Source organism: Lissotriton helveticus, chromosome 12, assembly GCF_964261635.1.
Source record: "Lissotriton helveticus chromosome 12, aLisHel1.1, whole genome shotgun sequence".
Taxonomy (NCBI): Eukaryota; Metazoa; Chordata; class Amphibia; order Caudata; family Salamandridae; genus Lissotriton; species Lissotriton helveticus.
This window is the reverse complement of record NC_136073.1, coordinates 81,150,155-81,170,366: the sequence shown is the minus strand read 5'-3', so window position 1 is coordinate 81,170,366 and position 20,212 is coordinate 81,150,155.

The following is a 20,212-nucleotide window of genomic DNA, read 5'->3' as shown; positions in this document are numbered from 1 at the left end:
CATTGGTGCTTTGCCATGTGTAGTGCTGGACTTACTACTTTTTAGGATCGAGCCTTCAAGAGCATGTGCAGGAGCATGCGTATTGCGTGCAAGACACTGCTGTTAACAAAAGGGCTTGTAGCCTGTCCGTTGCTTACCATTTGTTGGCTGGCATGGCAATTTTCTTTACAGCTGCAAAAACAACAATTGATGGACAGAATGCAGAACAATGTCATACATTCACCCCAGTACAGAGATCTGGGCCTAAATCCATCGTTTTTTGCACTCCACACCACCCCAGGTCAGACATGGCTATATGCAAATCAGCCTTGACCCTGTGCCTCATGGGAACAGTCCAGCCCGAACTGCCAAGCCATGTCTTTCCTGGACCGGAATCAAGCATCCAAGGACCGGTTTCTGGCTATCAGCCTTCATCAGCCTGGATAGCTTGACTCCAGTGGTGTGGAGAGCACAGGACTCACGTCTGAGCATACCCATCCCACTCGGGGTGACAAATGCAAAAACAACAATTGATGGACAGAATGCAGAACAATGTCATACATTCACCCCAGTACAGAGATCTGGGCCTAAATCCATTGTGGCAGTTCGGGCTGGACTGTTCCCATGAGGCACAGGGTCAGACTGTTTTGCATATAGCCATGTCTGAACTGGGGTGGCAGAGTGGGCTAAAGAATGGTGATGGATTAAACCCAGATCTTTTGAATGGGGGTGAGGGTTTGATTTGCTCAAGCACTCCATCCATCATCCCCTTTGGTATCGCTTTGTTCGCCCTAAGTTGGCAGGGAATGCCCAGACGTGGTGTTGGCTGAATGTATGGTAATAACATTTTACTTTGTGTTAAAAAATCCTAGGAATTCACTGCAAAAAACAAGCATTGTTATAGTTAGGTGAAAATTTAAATGACAAGGTAATGTTTTAAACTAAAAAAAACACTCAAATTCATCAGTATTAGTTATCCATGATAACTCCAACTCATGCCCTAAGGTACCTTTTACTCACACCTTCACCATGCACAGCTAATCACACCAAATACTACATATCTCACTACATGTTTTATAACATAATTGATAACAACAGTATAACCTTTGTAATGACATCATCGATGTCAAAACAGTGCATGGCAGGGGTGTGAGTTATCGTTACCTTAGAGCACAAGAACTTCAATGGCACCCAGAACCACCTAGATTTAAGAAGACTAACAAAAAAGTTGTCTTTGAACTATGCTTGTGATGCTTCTCATAGCTGGATAGGAGAATCCCATGATGAGGCATGCACTGCTTGGTTGAGGGTTCTAACACCCTTGAGATAGACTGGAAGTAGATATTGTACCTACCAGGTGCAAAAATGAAATAGACTACTCCACTTCAGATTACAATATAAAGCAGCTAATTTCAACCACCCTGAAGCCAAGAGAAATGATCACAACCTATTTATTATGATGAGAATTGGGTCAGGTCCCAAGTATCATAGGATGCTGTGAAATAAATCCAAGAATATCACCCAGTAAATATTAAAGAGCATATGCATATCCTTAAATGAGAGACAACTGTGAGCTTGTAAGTAATTAACATTGCATGTCTTCCTCCTTAATTAGTTTGAAATTAGCAAGTGCAGACATAAATAAGGGCTGTGTCTCTTATTGATGTTCATTACATATGAAGTAGCACTATTGAATCCCTATCTGAAGTCTAAAATTAGTATTTCTGAGATGTCTCTTTTTCAAAGACGCAGGTTCTCTCTGATTTTTCAGTGTGTGGGGATGCAACAGTAGATCACTAGAGTTCTTTGTAACACCAGGGAATACATCAGGTTACATTTTACACTGGCCACATCAAGGGTCTGCAAGGGAATACAAACTAAAATACAAGATGCAACAAAACATGATGGATTTGTCTATTATTCTACTAACATCCGATAAATTCAATCGGTGACAGACAGGGCTTAGCTGGAGGAATTTTTAACCCACACTTAAAGTTAATGTTAGAATGGAAGTGAAGCCAATAGACATGCAATCAAAACACATGGGGCATGAACATGGTAATTGTGAAGCTTTCCTTGATCTTCAAAATGAATTTTGGATTGGATATCAGGATAAAAATGACCATGTTCAGTGATTATTGTTTTCAGCAGGGTATTGCACCTGGCTTCTGCATTGGAGAAGAATCAAACCATTGACTGAAGACACATATATAGCAATCAGGAACTGTGTTTGTGCACTTCAGAAGACAGCCCACAGTGACACATCCTGAAAACTAAGGAAAGATCAGCTGAATGATATTGACAGTTTGATGTCAGAGTTTTCTTAAGTATGGTACATTTGTCAACTCCCCTTCCAACAGTAAGAACGCAAAGGAATTTTAATGACAACACAGAAAACCTTTGAACTCCATAATTATCCCCGAAGCACTCACATGTTACAAAGCCTTGAAATGAATACACTGAAAGATGTCTGGGAACTGTGTTATGTCACTGCTTTGTAATCTGCCTTTTGTGGAACACTTTATATACATATACAGCATTTAATTTACTAAGCATGTCATAAATAAATCTCCAAATATGATATAGCAACAGTGTTATATTACAACAAACAAGAGGTTGTGACTGTGATATGTTAAGGAATACCACATGTTATATTATATTGATGCCACCTGCCTCCGGCTAATAAATTATCTTTCAATATTCCACATGGTCTCAGCAGAAAAATGGCATATGATATTCTATAAGACGGGAGACGAATTTGAAAAACTGCCGACACCGCCGAGAGTCACACTCACCTCTCTGACGCCCGCAGAAGACGGCAGAAGCCTTCGCCAGCAACGCCGCCACCGCCCAGAGTCAGGGGACACCGGACTCCGCGCCGCCGCTCCGGGAGACTCCAGGTCCCGGCAGGCAACGCGGCGGCGCGTCTGTGTGACGCGGTAGCGCCCTGTGAGCGCCAACTGAGACGCTCAAAAGGAGGAGCACCCCCGCGTCGCGGGACGCGAGCGGGACGCCCGGGGCTAAGCCCGGGCAAAGGGCGGGCCCTCTACGGCCCTCATCGGCACAAGACGGCCAGGCTAGGCCACATCCTTTGTTTATTTCTTTCTGTGCAACAGGGGATCATCATTACAACTGTCTACGGAAAGTAGTGGTGTTCCTGATGCTGGTACAGTCATTAGTACGAATGATTTTGTAAAGGAGTCTGCTGATATCTGCACAAACCTGAAGTAAGACTCTTTTGCTTTAATTTTTGGAATATATATTTCATTTACTAATTGAGCAGTGGGCATAAGACTTACACATTTGTTTCTAAATATGCGTAAAAGAAACAATCATACGGCACCCGACACACCGAAGAACACCATGGAGAACTATCTTGTTCAAGTGGTTAGTCAAATAAACAGCAAGCGCAGACAATCGTTAGGTCTGTCCCAATCACCAATTCTTCATCCCATGAGCCCACCTACCTCCTCACAAACCAATGAATCCCTGTTAATAGACCTGAACATTGATCTTCAGGTACCAGCTTCCCCAGAAACTGTTAATAGCGACGTGAGCACATTGAATGTGAGGGACATCGATCATCATGTGGTTAATGAATCTGATGCGCAGGTCATCATTGAGGTCGAAGGAACTAATGACAATGATCAAGAAGCTGTGGAGGATGACTTATCGGTCAAACCATCCTCCAGGGCAGTCAGAGCCTGTCGCAGATTACAAAATAAACGTGGGGGGGCACGCTCTGGGAAAAACAAGGCTACACCACCACCACCAAAGGAAAAAAACATATGTAAGAACAATGAGGAAAATATTTCAAGGGACACTTTGAACGAGGACCTAATGACTAAAATAGCGGAGCTGTTAGAAATAAAAATACAGACAATTATCAAGCCACTTATCAGTAAGATTGATAAACTCTCCGCAGAGATAAAGAAGCTTGGGAGTGCACAAAATGGCCTAGCAGATGCAATAGGCAATACCCTTAGTAATGTCAACAAAGATAGTGATCCCCCAGAGAAGGATAATGTACCCGATGTAACACCAGACGCTATTCCTCCAGTAATAATTCCTGTTGAATGTCCACAAACTTCTGGCAATAATTCTACCAATTTGCCACAAGAAGCCCCTATTGAACGACCAACTGATTCCATGCAAACTATAGTGCACTCTTGCTTTGGCGAAAACCAAACACAATTTGTAGTTGAAGCAGCACCGTTAGTGCTTGTGTTAGCCAATACACCAACCCTATTACTAGACCAAACTGAGTCAGCCTCATCATTAAAAAGTAAGGCATTATACTGGCTCTCAAATAATATGCGGCTAGCGCAGGGGGGTGAACAGCGGTTGGCCGATGAAATTAAAACAGCAAGGAGGGTTGGTTGGATAGGTAATAAGCAGAAAAAATGGAAGGGCGACTGTGTGATATTAAACTTCTCGTCTGCAGCTGCTCTTCCAGATATTTTACCAAATATCCTCCCACCACAAAAGAGAAGTAGCTCTATAGTCCCCCTTACACTTGAATTTTTCTATAATGAAATAGAAAAGGCCAACATTCAAAAACCCCGGAAGCCAGTTTGGGCAACAAGAGCGCATGGTTGGGGAGGGGGACCATCAGTTTCTGATATGATTTATGCTCCCCAAAATAGAGTGGGTAAATGGGCACCAAACCAACATAACATTTTCCAAAACACTACCTTAGGGCAAAATTGGAATCAGATGGCCAGACAAGGGCCTGGTATAATAACTAATAATTGTGGTCCTGCAGGAAATGCCAAATACAATGGAGGATGGCCAGGTATGCAGCAGAATACACGGTATCCTAATACCCCAGTACCTATGGGCAATGCTAACTTTAATGGAGGATGGTCAAGCTCTTACCAGAATCCACTTTTCCCCATTACCCCTGCATCTGGATGGAATGCCCCCTCTAATGATTGGGGTTTTGGGGCCCCATCACACAACTGGGGATTTAGCACTTCAAATAGGTTTGAAGCTCTAGCGGGCCTAGCTGACTGTGACTGACTCGAGAGAGGGGACCCGATAACGCCATGTAGAAGAAACTACACACATCGTAGGCTGTTGCTTAAAGCTGGAATAAACCAGCCTACACCAAATGAAATCCTGCATCAGCCATTACATCTAGCTGAAATAGTAGCGCAACAATCGCATTTAGACACATCTAGGGTAAGCACACCATGTCAGGCAGTAGAAGCACTGAGGGATTTAGGAAGCATGAAAATTATCTGCTGGAATATAGCGGGTCTGAAAAAAAATCTCTCAGACCCGTCCTGGCATGATTACCTGACGAGTGGGGATCTAATTATGTTCCAGGAGACATGGGCGCTTGAAAACTACTTTAAGGTGGATTATAGATCCTTTTTTATACCCGCAGTAAACGCAAATGGGGGGAGACCCTCCGGCGGATTAATAACTTGGGTAAAAATCACAAGAGGCTTGTCCTTTGAGCAAATTGATATGAATGATCCCGACATTTTAATACTTAAGCTAAAAAACACTAAGGGTTGTAGTACCTACGTGATCAGTGTTTACAATAGACCACATCGATCATGTAAAGAATCAACAATGATAAATCATCTGAACAGTTTTTTGGCGGGACTTGATCAAAATGCACAAATAATTATAGGTGGTGATTTTAACAGAGGTTTTGAACCTATAATAGGTTTAGAAGACATCTATAAGGATGAGGACATTGCCAATAATATCCCCCTAGTAGATTCAAACTATAAAGCACCCTGCTCTGTGAGCGCCTTACAACTATTAAACTTGACATTAGAAATAGGTCTACGCGCATGCAATGGGCGGTTGTCATCAGACTGTCCTAGTAGACCAACGTTTACTAGAGGGGCATACTCCAGCGATTTAGATTATTTACTAGTCTCCCTGAACTTGTGGCCTATGATCATCGACCTTACTGTGGATGATCGTATGGAAAGCGACCATTATCCTCTGATTTTATCTGTTCAAACCCAGATTTTTAAAACCCTTGATAAAAGTGCAAATAGCACTTCATCCTTGCCACAAGATCCTCTAGTGGCAAATAATCGTAGATCCCTGAAATGGCCAGTAGTACTAGGCAACTCCAAAATCATTACTCAAATTTATAATGTTTTTGTGAGTCATATGTCTTCACTCCTAGGCAACAACACTGATATCCAAAATCTTAGTTTGATAAAATCGCATGAGCATTTAACTAACCAACTTGGCGGGATCCTGACCAGGGCAATAAAAAGATCACACATTGCCCAAAAAAGTAAACACACAGGGATTTCCTGGTATAATCAGGATTGTAGAAAAGCCAAGTCAGATTTAATTATAGCGGTTAGGGGGGGCTCAATGGATATTGTGAGAACCAGGAGAGTACAGTATAAACGAATTTTATTAAAGGCTAAGAGAGAGTGGGACGAAAGGGTTTGGTCTGATTTATTGGATGCATGTAAGCGTAAAGATCAGACCACTTTTTGGAGCCTCATTGCTAGAGGCACCAGGGGGATGGCAGAATGTAAAGATAAATTTCTAGAGGAAAAGACATGGGTCGAGCATTTCACTATGTTATACTCATGTACAAGTTCAGGTGTGAGGGAAGGCTGGGATAGTCTGCAGGCTTCATTGGTAGCGTGTGATGCACCTCTTGTTTTTTCTCTAACAGAAACTATCTCTGCAATTAAGGCAGTGAAGTCAGGGAAAGCACCAGGCCCTGACAGAATACCAGGCGACCTGTGGAAACACGAAAATTACATTTGGGCTCCCTACATCAATTTATTATCTAACGAAATTGCTCAGGGAGCTCCTATTCCGGAAACCTGGAAGGGGGCAGAGATTGTGACTTTGTTCAAGAAGGGTGATAGGTCAAATCCTTCACAATACCGACCTATCAGCCTTATTGACGTGCTACAAAAAATTTTTGCACGGCAGGTCCTTGGTCGGCTCACTTCTTGGATTGAAGAACACTCTATTTACACAAAATATCAGGCTGGTTTTAGATGTAAGATAAGTACAGTAGACCAGGTTTTTAGGTTTTTATGTTTAGTCTGGAAATATACCATTATAAGGAGTTCCCACATATACGTGGCCTTTGTTGACCTAAAGGCAGCTTTTGATATGATACCCAGGGCAGCCCTATGGAAGACACTAAATGAAATGGGCGTCCCTGGTAATATCCTTCAAATTCTAATTAAACTTCATGAGAATAATTATGCACGTGTTAGGTGGGGCCCGAATGGAGAAGTCACTGAAAAAATAAGAATAGCAAAAGGGGTAAGGCAAGGGTGCGAAATGGCACCCACCTTATTTTCCTTATATGTCAATGACATCCCTGATACTCTTTTGGGCTGCGAGCATGACTCTCCCAAATTGAGTGGGCAAGCCGTTCCGGCACTATTATTTGCAGACGATACAATCTTAATCTCTCAGACACCCAGGGGGCTCCAAAACCTTTTAAACACATTTAGTTTGTATTGTCATGACAAGAAATTAGAAATCAATTCATCAAAAACAAAAGTTATGACAATCAGCCCCCATAAAGGCTTCAATAAGGTTTTTAAAATAAATAATGAACCTATTGAAGAAGTTTCTAATTTTAAATACCTGGGTATTATTTTAGACAGTGATTTGACATGGAAAACACAATTGGAGAATTCAAAACTAAGGTTAATCCAAAATCAGGCTCCAATCTTAAAGAAGCATAAGAATAGCCATTTCAAAGCGGTTTCACCAGCCATTGAGTTATTTAAATGTAAAGTTCAATCTTCTTCTCTTTATGGCGCAGATCTCTGGGCAAATGCTTCAAAGGATACCTTTCGAGTGAGGGAAAATTCCTTCATTCGGCAATTGTTGGGGATACCACGGTCAACACCATTGACACCTGTATTATGGGATCTCAACTTTAGGCGCACAGACGACTATGCTTCGCTTCGCCCATTACTCTATTGGGTCCGTTTATGGTCCACTGAAGAGCTGGTCGATTATAGAGAAGCATTGCAAGAGATACTGGCCATAAAGAACATTACACATTTGCCGTGGCTGGAATATGTTAAAAAATGGTTTGAAAAATTAGGTCTATGTGATTTTTGGCTTGACCCTGATTCCCTTACAAATAGCTCAAAGAACATCTTGAAGCAAAGGTACTGGGACTATATTAGAGACTCAGTGTTTGCAAATCCTAGAACAGGGACCCTGACCTCGAAGTTCCTTGAAATTAAAATGAATATGCAATTAGAGCCCCTCATGGATGAAATTCACCCACCTTTGGCCAAAAGCCTATATTTAAAGTTCCGGTATAGCATTTTGCTTTTAAAAGATAGAACATCTAGCTGGAAACGTAATAAGGGGTTGACCGGGGTCGATGCGTCTAATATATGTGAGTTTTGTCAAATGGGGATGAAAGAAGACGAGTCCCATGTTTTGTTCACATGCCCAGCATACCTTAAAGCAAGGAAAAAATGGCTTAAGCCAATTTGTAACAGGTTAGGCCTTAGACAAATTAAGGTTGGACTCACAGTTGGATACTGCACAACCGATTGTGTTCAGCCTAAGTCGTTTTCTCCTGTGTGTTGCTCTGATCAGGAGAAAGAAAGATCAGAAACTTTGAATGTAACGAGCTATTTTATCATCTTATTAATTGTTCATTAGCTATATTGCAGCCTGTCTGATCGTTATGGTGTATATTACCCCTTTTTAATAAATAGAAACTAAATTATTATTTTATCATTGTTATATCTATCCAGTGTTCGCAATAGAAGGAGGACCGATCAGGATCTATGTAATCTCAGTTTAGATGAATTCTGCGTATTTTGCACAAATAAGATGTGATATTATCTTTTTACCCACTGCTGTATTGTTATGTATTATAATGATGTGTATGACATGTTTTTTGTTTGGTTTTTATGTTTGGATATTCTATAAAATGAACCCTAAATAAAAGCCAAGCACTGAGAAGGGCAAGCATGGCACAGGTAATTAATGTACACCTCATTGAAGGAGTCTTAATTTTAGCTACTGGGTCACTTCAAGTGGGACTGGGCCAATCACATTCACAACATGTTGTAAAGTCAAGAGCCAAACCCTGCTAGTGGCTACAGAGGTGGCAATCACTGAAACACAGATGAGGATGTATGTCTCTGCTCAACTGCTTCATCTTTCAACCAACCTTCCCAGGCCACAGTTGTATTATTTGTTCATGTCACTTCCTGGTTTAATCATATTTAAAAATGATTCCTTCGTCAGGGAGAAGGAATTGTCAATTTCATTGCAGGGTTTCTGTTTGGGAACAGAACTATGACTGGGATCACAGAATGCCAGTATGTAGGGACAGAGTCACATACCACATTAGTACCTATGAGCCCCAATACAGACTTGCTCATAGTGCCTTACCTGCCCAACTAACCTTCCCAGAATAGCAGGCAAATTGGCACCCCAGAACACAATACTCTAGTTCTCTCAAGGAATCATGATAACAGATCATCACCTTTCATTCTGTCACTCATGCATGTCCCTGATAAACAGAAACGAGACATGAAAAAAGTTTACAATATTTATTGAAACTATTGTGCTCAATTATGAAGCAACTGTGCTGCACATAGAAAACATACACAACTTAGTAATGTAATTAGCATCACCAATAAACTGTCCAAAATGAAAAGCTGTATCATGGTTAATGGTTTATCTGCCTAACCCTAGCCTCACAATAATATAACAAAGATCTCAGGGATGGTATCAGGCCCCATGTCTGGCAATTGCCATTAACTTGTCGGCATCCCAGATTGCGCAGAGGTGGCGATCTCATCCTGGAACCTTTCCTCTACTAGAGATCCTCCTCTTGGTTTCAAAACAGCAAGTCTCAGCTTATATGATAAGAAATGCCCTACTTGAAAACAGAAGCTAGGTCTCTCCTATTGGTTCTAGGTGTTTGTGTCTTACTACAGAGAAAAACAGGGCACACTGTTGTTTGTCTAACAAAGGGAGGGACTTTGAGTGCATCAAGATCCAGCATATGTGTTCTAAATAATCTATTAAATGTATGTGGGTATGTAGTTCCTAAAGAAGAATGAGTGTCTATGTGGGTCAACGACTATTTCATAGGGTACGCAGTGGGCATGACCCTGAAGAAATCAAATGCTCCCACGCACCTGGATAGGTGTTATTCTTCATCATAAGTGTAACTGGAACAAATGATGGAGAGAATGCTGAATGATTCAAACATTTCCCCCCAGTCAAGAGATCTGGCTTAAATCCATCATTCTTTTGCCCACTACACCATCCCAATTTGTTCAATGTGCCACTGGATTTAAGCTAGCTTGGCTGATGAAGGGTGACATACCCCAAAACTGGTCCCAGGATGCTTATTTCTGGTCCAGGGAGGACTGGTCTTGCCAGTTTGGTCTGGACAGTTCCCATGAGGCACAGGGTCAAGACTGTTTTGCATATGACTGGGTTCAAACTGGGGTGGCATTGGGGGCAAAAGAACGATTTAAACCAGATCTCTTGACTGGGGGAGAATGTTTGAATCATTCAGCATTCCATCTATCATTTGTTGCAGTTACACATTCTTCATCATAAGACATTTGCTCCTTGTTGAGCCGGCGCTGCAATGCCCGATGGGCACCATAAATGGGGGCTCTTTGCCAGAGATCTTCTTGTTCGCCATTTGTTAAAATCTACCTTCAAAGTTGGAATGGAAGGCCACAACAAACTATCCAAACATTCTTGGGTGGGAGGGCAGAAGACATTGTTACAACAGATCACTATCTGAGAAAACAATAAAATGTATCGGCTTTCAGCGTGCAACCTGCAGCAGTCTTGATCACTTAACATTAGATAATTTCCATTTGAAATTCGTAATTAGTGGGAGTATTGCAGGAGCTGGCATGTCTTTAAACTAGCAGGCCACATTTGCTATCAAAGCATTGCATGCACTGTGAATGGTAACACATTTGCAAACAAGTGAATGTCAGACAGAAGAGTCCCATTACTTTCCAGTAGGGATGACCTCTTTGTTGGCACATTCACAGCGGTAAGAAAATGGGAGTGACCATAGTTCATGAATGAAGCTGCCTCCGAGGGGCTCAGATCTACCGACAGGGAAATGCTTCATGCAAGCTGTAAATTGAAATATTGAAATTGGCAAAGATACTGTACCATGTACTAATCATACAGCAGAAGGTGTTTCAGTTATAGTAAATAGGAACTGTTCTAACTTCTCAAGATGTTACATTGCGTAGGTTGCATCTTTTTTTGCCATGACTCATTGCTTATTTGTCAGATTGGAAGTTATCCCCAACTAAGATTGCTGTGATATTGGCCCTGGTGATGTGTAGATTGGACTACTTATATGCAGGCCTGCCAAAATATCTTCTAAATACTCTCCAGATCATTCAGAATACGGCAGCATGGCTGGTTGTGGGTCTTCCTATATAAGAACATATTTCCTGTAATTTTTTTAAAATCTGCACTTGCTCCACATTGAAAAACAGATTCATTTAAAATCAGCTCTCTTAATGCCTAAAGCTCTTCATCAGTCTGGACCTAGACCTTTTCAGCTAGGATTACCTTTTGCTGCCCTTAGAGAGTCTTACCCTCATCTGGTGATCATCTGTCCAATGTACATTGGGTACATCTGGCTACAGAGGAAGGTTGCTCCTTTTCTTTTCTGGATCCTGTAGGGTGGAACAAGTTCTCTCTTGACTTCCATCAAAGGCTGAAACTATTTTTAAGAAAAAGCTTAAGACCTGGCTTTTATCTCAGTAATTGCCATCTGCCTATGTTTCTTTTTCGCAGTCCTATAGTGCCAGGACGCTCTTGAGTAGCAATGCACTCTATACATCAACTCACTATCACTATGAATAGGTGGCTTGCATTAAGATAATGCCAAAGAATGTCTAGAACCTGAAGGGTCCAGTTAAACTGCATGATAGATCTAAGATGACTTTTTCAATGTAGATATGTTACTTTGCACAATATCGATAACAGATGACACAATGTTGTTTAGATTGCAAATATGAGAAGAAAACGAATTAATACTATTATCAACAACAGCAAGCACTGTATCGAAATTATAATCATCAATTTGTCTTAAAAGTGTGGAAGCTTCCAAAATTCATTCTATGTAGCATAATAAATCTTTTAGAATGCATAGACATTAGGAGCCAATATAAAGTCAGATAAAGCCATGCTCTCTAATTGGAGAGAAAAATGCTGTTTCACTGCAGACAGCATGGAGTGCTCTACCCATTGCTGACACAACTTCCCCACTGAATAGGTGATGATAATTCCAGAGTGTTGAGATTGTGAATAATGAGTGTCAGGCCAGCTAGCTTTAAATCCTGCTGTAGAATTTTAAAAATCTTCATGACAACGATTTGTATCCAGAGGTCACAAATTCACAATACCAACCTGTGAGGACCTGTACATGTGGAATTAAATGTATCATTCTGCAACATACTATTGAGCTATTCTTCAGTCTAATGTGTTATTTGTTGTCAATTTACATACAGAGAATGGAAGGAATAGTGGGTGCATTCAATAATTTAATTTGAGCTAATCCTAGATGATTAGGGGTCTATTATGATGGCGGGCAGACAAAGTCCGCCTGCCACGGTCACGGCAATAGGGTCCGGCCGCCATATGTGCGGCAGTCCCGTGATGCAGATTAGGATGCTTTTAGCAGCACCAGCCGCAATGTAAAAAAGGCATGTTGTGCATCTGCATGCACAACGTGGCCTGTCATGTTGTGCATTCAAATGCAGGGGGATACTATAGGTACCCTCATAAGCACTCCCCAACCTCCAACAGCCTAGGGGCCTGCAGCAGGTTCCCACATGCAGACCAAGCATGCCCAATGCTGTGGTCAAAGCCAGAGGAACCACGAGAAAGAATCAACTAAATTTAAGATAAATGTAAATGCAGTATCCAAAATAAGAGGACCACAATGGCCTAAAAAAACGGTATTTAGTGTGTGCAATGGAGGATCAATGGTGGAAACTTTAATTTGTTAACAAATGGCAGAACAAATGACATACTTCCGTTGATATAAGCCATGCCACCATTAACATTACCATAGCAGAGATATTGTTGCAGTCACTCCTTCATGCTCATAAACAGCTCCTTCATGCACAGCTAGCACTAAAGCTAGTGTGCAGTCATGGTTGGGAGTCAATGGATCCCTTAGGTTAAGAGGTGCTGTCTCTAGTAGCATTAACAGCAGGCAGGATATCAGAATCTATTTTCATTTTAGAATGAGTAATTGCAGCAACAGTAGCAGTCGCAGGTTTGGCTCCTTCATCAGCCATAGAATTCCCTACTACTTATGCTTCCACACATTGATGACTGAAAGTATATATAACGTGAGTCTGTGGCAACTTATATTTGATGTCTGCTACTTTACCCCAAAGTGATTTGTGTTTGATTTTGTTGCTTTTAGAATCTTGGAATCGATTTTGAAGCCATTAATGAAAATTTGCATTAAAGGACTGTACACAGTAATGTGAATCACACACAATAAGTATGGGAAATTCAGGATCTATATGTTCAAGTGCAAGACGCAAAACTTTCAGTTCAGCCAACTGTGCAGTGCACTCCTCTAAGGACAGGGTGTGAGTTTGTTGTGGTTGTAAGTTCAGTTTCAACATAACACTAACTTAATTCTTTACATCCGTTTCACCTTCTTGCTTTGCCCTGCATCCCGTCCCATCAGATATTCCTTTGTGTTTATCTCTGATCTAAACAAGATGATGTAACATTTGGGGAAGAATAAACAGGAAACCAAGGATGAGCTGGAAGATAAGATAGCAAAAATCTCCATGGCCACCATGTACTTTCCTCGAGTGCTGAGATAGGCTGGAATAAACGAAAGCCATACACTGAGGAAAGCAAGCATGCTGAAGGTGATGAATCTGGCTTCGTTGAAGCTGTCAGGCAGTTTCCTAGCCAAGAAGGCCATTATGAAACTGATACTGGCCAGAAAACCAAGATAACCCAACATGCACCAGAAAGCAATGGGAGAGCCTTCATTGCACTGAACTATTATGAGCCCAGGAGCAATGTGAATGTTATATTCTGAGAAAGGGGGAGCGAAAGCCATCCAAAGGGCACAGAGAAATACCTGAATGAGTGTGCCAGCAATTACGACCGTGCACGACAGTTGAGGTCCAACCCATCTTCTTAAGTTACTGTTTGGTTTGGTGGCTTTAAAGGCAATTACCACCATGACAGTTTTGGCCAAAATGCAAGAGACACAAAGTGCAAAAGTGGTGCCAAAGGCCGCCTGCCTCAGGAGGCATTTTATTTCTGTTGGGCAACCAATGAATATCAGTGGGCAGAGAAAGCACAAGGTGAGGGACATGAGCAGGAGGAAGCTGAGGCTAGTATTGTTTGCTTTCACAATGGGCGTGTTCCTGTAGCAAAAAAAGAGTGCAATAATGATAATAGGAATCACTGAAGTTGAAATACTGCTTGTTGCCAAAATAGCTCCAAAGGTTTTCTCATAGGAAAGAAAGTCAGTGTTTTTGGGAATACATTTATCTTTGTCAACATTGGACTACTGATCCCAGGGGCATTCAACACATTCAATGGAATCTAGAAAAGGAAACATTGAGAAGTATGTAAGCGCTCTCTTCTTAACAAATATAAGACTTTAACAGGAGGTCACTCTTGTGCTGGGCATCCTACCTGTTAGGTTTGATATCTCCCCTAGTCTGCATGGAACACATTGAAAGCAACAAACCGACTTTCCTGGTCTGGTTGCTTTTCTGAATCCTTTTGGACAGCTGGGAGAGCACACCGAGACAGGGACCTGAAAGGAGAAAATAGGGTCATGTTTAACCATAATAAATAGGATTGACTGATGCAGTGATCAATATTGTCATTGCAGCAAAATGGAGATCTGCTTTTAGAAGCTTTTCTACAAAATATAGCAAAGCTTCAAAAATATGAGCCCTGAGGAAAGAATTTGAGTCTTTGGTATTCATCTGAGGAAGTTCTACTTATTTTCCCTTCTTATAATGGGACAAATGTGTTACAAATGGGGCTGGTTGGCCGGCCATTGAAACAGGTGACAATGATGGTGATGCTGTCAGGCAAGTGAAGGAAGCCATTCCAATTGATGACAAGCAACAGGTGACAATAGGTCTAAAAATGCTCAGCATCACTAGCTTACAAAGTTCAGTCAGTTGAAAAAACCATAGTTACAGACAGGAAAATGCATCATGGTTGTCTCTTTGCTGCTTCTGCTTTACCAACCAAGCGAAGGATATTATACCAAAAGTTGGTTGCTTAAAGCAAGTGTGAAGGCTCTCTCAAAGTCTTTCAATCATAGAACATGAAGTGATGGGAAAGATGGGCAGATCAAAGAATTGTGTTGCAGAGCAATGTCAAGGGTCTGACTCTTCTTTTCTGAGTCAAAGCGCAATGTCCTGGTGACCAGGTCACATTTGTTTGCAGTAGGGCCAAGTATGAATGATTGATAGAATTCATAGAGCGCACATCTACTCATGTGAATGTCCCAGCGCAGATAGAGATCTCCATCTATCATACCGCTATCCTGTAGGTCCAGAAGAGTCAGGTTTTCAACCTATTTTCTAAAAACTGCCAGGTTGGTCGTAGATATGAGAGATGCAGGGAGCAGGTTCCAGGCTTGGGCTCCCATGAACTTCAGCTCGGTCCCTCGGTGTATCCGAGGGACTGAGGGCAAGCCTTTTGAGGAGGACCTCAGTGTTCTAGATGGCATGTGGAAGGTCACCCTCTTCCTGAAATAGCATGCACCTGTGCCTTGTACGGCTTTGAAAAAAGCACTAGTGCTTTCAACTTAATCCTCTTATTCACAGGAAGCCAGTTTAGAGCATTAAGGTGTGGGGACATATGAGCCCTGTGATTAAGCATGAGCACCAATCTCGCCACTGCGTTCTCAACTACCTGCAGACGGTTGAGAAGATACTCAGGAGCACCCAGTTACTGAACATTTGCATAATCAAGTCTGGAGGTAACCAGTGCCTGGACCACTGTTTTCCTCGTATTTAAAGATAGCAGCGGTAGGAATTTCTTCAGCATATGCAAAAGAATGAAACAACTACCAGCCACTGATTGTACGTACATTCTCTTTGAGAGGGAACTGTCATTATAGACACCCAGATGTTTGACCTTGATCAGAGTGGAGAGAGGGGGAGACATATTCCCTGGCCACCAGAGTCTCCCCTCAGGCGAGGGTGGTGAGAAAACTCAGAATTCTCCGGCTCACACCTCAGATGGTTCCTCAACAGCCAATTGAACACCCTGGTGAGGCTTGATCTAATCTTCTCACCCACAAATATAGCTCTTTTTTCACACAAAAGAACAACTGGGTATCATCGGCATATGAGATTATTTAAGCCCCACATGCTTCAGCCAGTGAAGCTAGTAGAGAAATATATTGATTAAAAAGTGTGGGGCTCAATAAAGAGCCCTGTGGGACCCCCACTTTCGAACTGGGAATGGTGACTGTAAAAGGTGGAGTCTAAACTTCCTGACTTATATCCTTGAGAAAAGAAGCCACCCACTTTAATGCAGAGCCTCGATGCCAAGCTTTTTGATCCTTTCTAGGAGCCTGGTATGCAGGACTGTATCGAAGGCTTCTGGTAGATCTAATAATACAAGAATGTTCCACAGGAAAGGAAGGTGCACTCTGATAGGAGTCAGACAGGGAACATACTTGTAGTTCGAAAAAGTTCTTCTTTTTATTTAAAGTTGTTTGATTAAAAGCGTCACCAGCAATCAACAACTTTAAATAAAAAGAAGAACTTTTTTGAACTACAAGCATGTTCCCTGTCTGACTCCTATCAGAATGCACCTTCCCTTTCTGTGGACTTTCTTACAAAATTGGCATCTTGCAACAGCGGATGCCAGGAGTTGTCGCACTCGTTTATTGACACATGAAACTAGTGGAATTGAAGTGCTTGACCTAGGTCAGCTGTTGTGTGCTTTGTTGTTTTAATACAAGAATGGCTCTGCCCCCCCCGATCCAACTCCTCTTTGATATACTCTGTCACCTCGAACAGTGCAGTTTTAGTGCTATAATTTGCCCTGAAACCTGACTGACTAGCATACAAAAGGAAATTGTTTTCCACATACTCCGATATGACTGTGTTTACATGTGTTTCCAATACCTTGGAGAAGGCAGGGAGCAAAGATATGGGCCTGTGGTTGGCATGTACTTTACAGGTTTCTTTAAAAGTGGAAGAATTTTGGCGCATTTCCAATTGGAAGGTAGATGGCCCGCTAACAAGGAGGTATTAGGATCCTCATTAACCAGAGGGTTAATAATCATTGCCACCCTGGCCAGCAGTTAAGCTGGACAAAGGCACTTAATAATGCAAAGGGGATACACCAATCAAAAGCTGCAGCATTTTCAGGAGTGCAGGGGGTTCATATGCGTGCCTCTCAGTGGCCATCTAGTCAGAATAGTCATCCAGCGGTATCCCCGTAGAAGAGGTATAACACAAATAATTACACAAGAGAGGTTTAACCTGTTGAGAAATTAATTCTTAAGGTCTAAGTATATTTTAAGATGTGGAGGATCTGAACTCAGGTAAATTGGTAAAATTGGTACTTCCCTGGCATCTTATGAATATATCAGTAGGATCCTCACCCACAGGTACCAACAGTGACATGCTTCATCATCAGATCCTCACTCACTGCAACCAGTGTGAGTGGGTGGGCTCAACTCGGTTTGTAAGAGGAGCTCTTTGTCTAAGGAATAACCAGTGCAAGTTAAAATCACCTCCAGGATCCTAAATCCTGTTTACTAGCAAAGTCCTTTGGTGAGAATAAAAGCAGTGAAAAGTTTGGTGAATATAATGGTCCCTAACATCAACAGGATGACATGTTTCAGCCTCTATTTAGTGCCACCAAAACTCAATGGGCTTTCCTCAGGACCAGAAAAGTACATAGTAACCTATTACATATAGTTGGTAACTACAAACTCTTGGTAGCAGTTTATACAACCATCATGAAGCATGCAACCATACCGCCCAAAGTGGTGCTTTTCCTGTAATGGTCTCTGAAACAATCAAGCACACTTGTATTGCTTTTAGGGGGTAATCCTGACCCCATGATATTGTACTGTGTCTTGCTCAGGTCCACCTTGGTTGACATGTACAACAATCACAATGTGCTGTTCAATCAATTCAAATTTTGGCATACAAATATTAGAGCCCCAAGCACAGAAAAGGGAGGAGGTGTAAGGTGTGAAATGAAGGAAAATAAGGTGATTCAAAAGAGAAAACTAAGTTTCATTTTCAATACAAAACATTCATTATTAATTAAGGAAAGGCTATAAATTATTCAAACCAATATTGCGATTGAAATAGTACACAAATCATTCTACGGTCACAATCATAAATATTTTAGTCATGGATAGTGCCGGATGACGAGGCAGGTAGAGCCGTCAACGTTTCGACCCCTACATGGGAGGTTTACTTGAGCCCTTAAAATGGGGTCTTCATCAGGACAGGAAGTGTAGTAGTGGGGCAAGTCAATTCTAAAAGATAAAGAGGACTCAGTAAATTCAGAACAAAAATAAAATTAAAATGTATCTATACAATAAAGAGAAGGGAAGATTTACCATGGTTATTCGGGCCAGCCGGCTCCGAGTGTCAGGGATCTGAAGGACCACCTTCCGTGTGGTCAGGTGTTAATGGACTTAAAGGTAAACTAAAGAGGAGCAAGAATAGACTTCGATCAGTAAATTACTGGTATCAGACTTCACAGCAATACAGCCAAGTTAGACTGCATTACAAAAGGGTCTCACTTACATAGATCTTTCACATTGGGACTGGAGTCAGTCTATCCATGTAAAGGAACACTGGGGTAGATCGGGATATCTTCTCCTAGACTGCCGCTAAAGGAGGAAGAAGATTGAGGTTTTAGCCAAAAGTCTCTATTAAATCTAGCCGTCTGAAAACGCGATTCCTGATCTAGAACTTACATTAATAAGGCAGTCGCCGTGGATTTCAATAGTCCAGTGTAGTGGCCCTTGGCGGTAAAAAGTTCATCACCGTTCTCAAAATCTCTGAAAGATTTAAGTTAATGGAACGGATATTAGTAGGTTCTTTTCAGGGGTCATGGAAAACAGCAAAAATCTGCCGAGTTGTAACACTTACTGAAAAGTGTAGCCGCAGCCGCAGTCTCGCGTTACAAAGATCCTCGCTTCTTCGTGTACGCGAAGCGATTGCACTTCCGTGTTTATTTGGAAGCTTAGTGGCGTGGTCACGTGAGTGACTAGAAACTGAAGAGATACTCGGACTGTGAGACAGCGGGACGGGTGTTCTTACAAAATAGAGTATCAAAATTAAATTAATGTGACCAATATGCAGAACGTGATGCAAAACGTGCACATCTCACGCACGAGGGAGTAATCGTAATTCGTTATTACAATTCTAGAGTTATTTTCGGGTGTAGACGTCAATCATTATTACAGTTCTAGAATTTTTTAGCTCAATTAGGATGTGACTAATCATGGTGGGATACAGTCTTACATAATAGAAGACACATTATAAATTGTTCATTACTGTAACCAATTCCAAATCGTGCACCTCTCCAGTATGAGGATGTAGACGTTTATCAATTAGTTCACATTGGAAAACAATTAGAAGTTACTTTGTAAGACTTTGACACATGTACATTTTCCAATAACTACTAACTAGAATCACTGTCCCAATGCTGCCATCTGGGCATAGCTACTGTCTGTTTCATTGAGACCATTTGTAATTGAGTTAAATGTGGTCATCCATTTCAATTCTCGGGTATTAAACACTGCCGCCAGGTTACCACCCCTTCTACCCAAAGTGATCTTCTCTATGACTAACCATGTCAAATCCTGTGCAGTATGTCCCATTCTATGGCAGTGCTCTACTAAGGGAGCTCCTGGTACGGCACACCGTATCCTGCTTCCATGCTGTAGGATCCTTTGTTTAACCTTCTGCTGAGTCTGACCAACATATAATTTTTCACAAGGGCACTGGATGATGTATATGACGTTGGCCGTATTACAATTGGTATAAGATTTGCGAAAAAAGGTCAGATTCTGATATACAAACTTTTTGGTTTGTAGTGTGGTGGCACAGGCAATACATGCTCCACACTTATAATGCCCAATAATCGGAGGAAGATTCCATAGTGAAGTAATGGTGGGTTGTTCAGGTGAATCTAGGAAAGAATGGACCACTATGTCTCGGATGTTTTTAGCTCA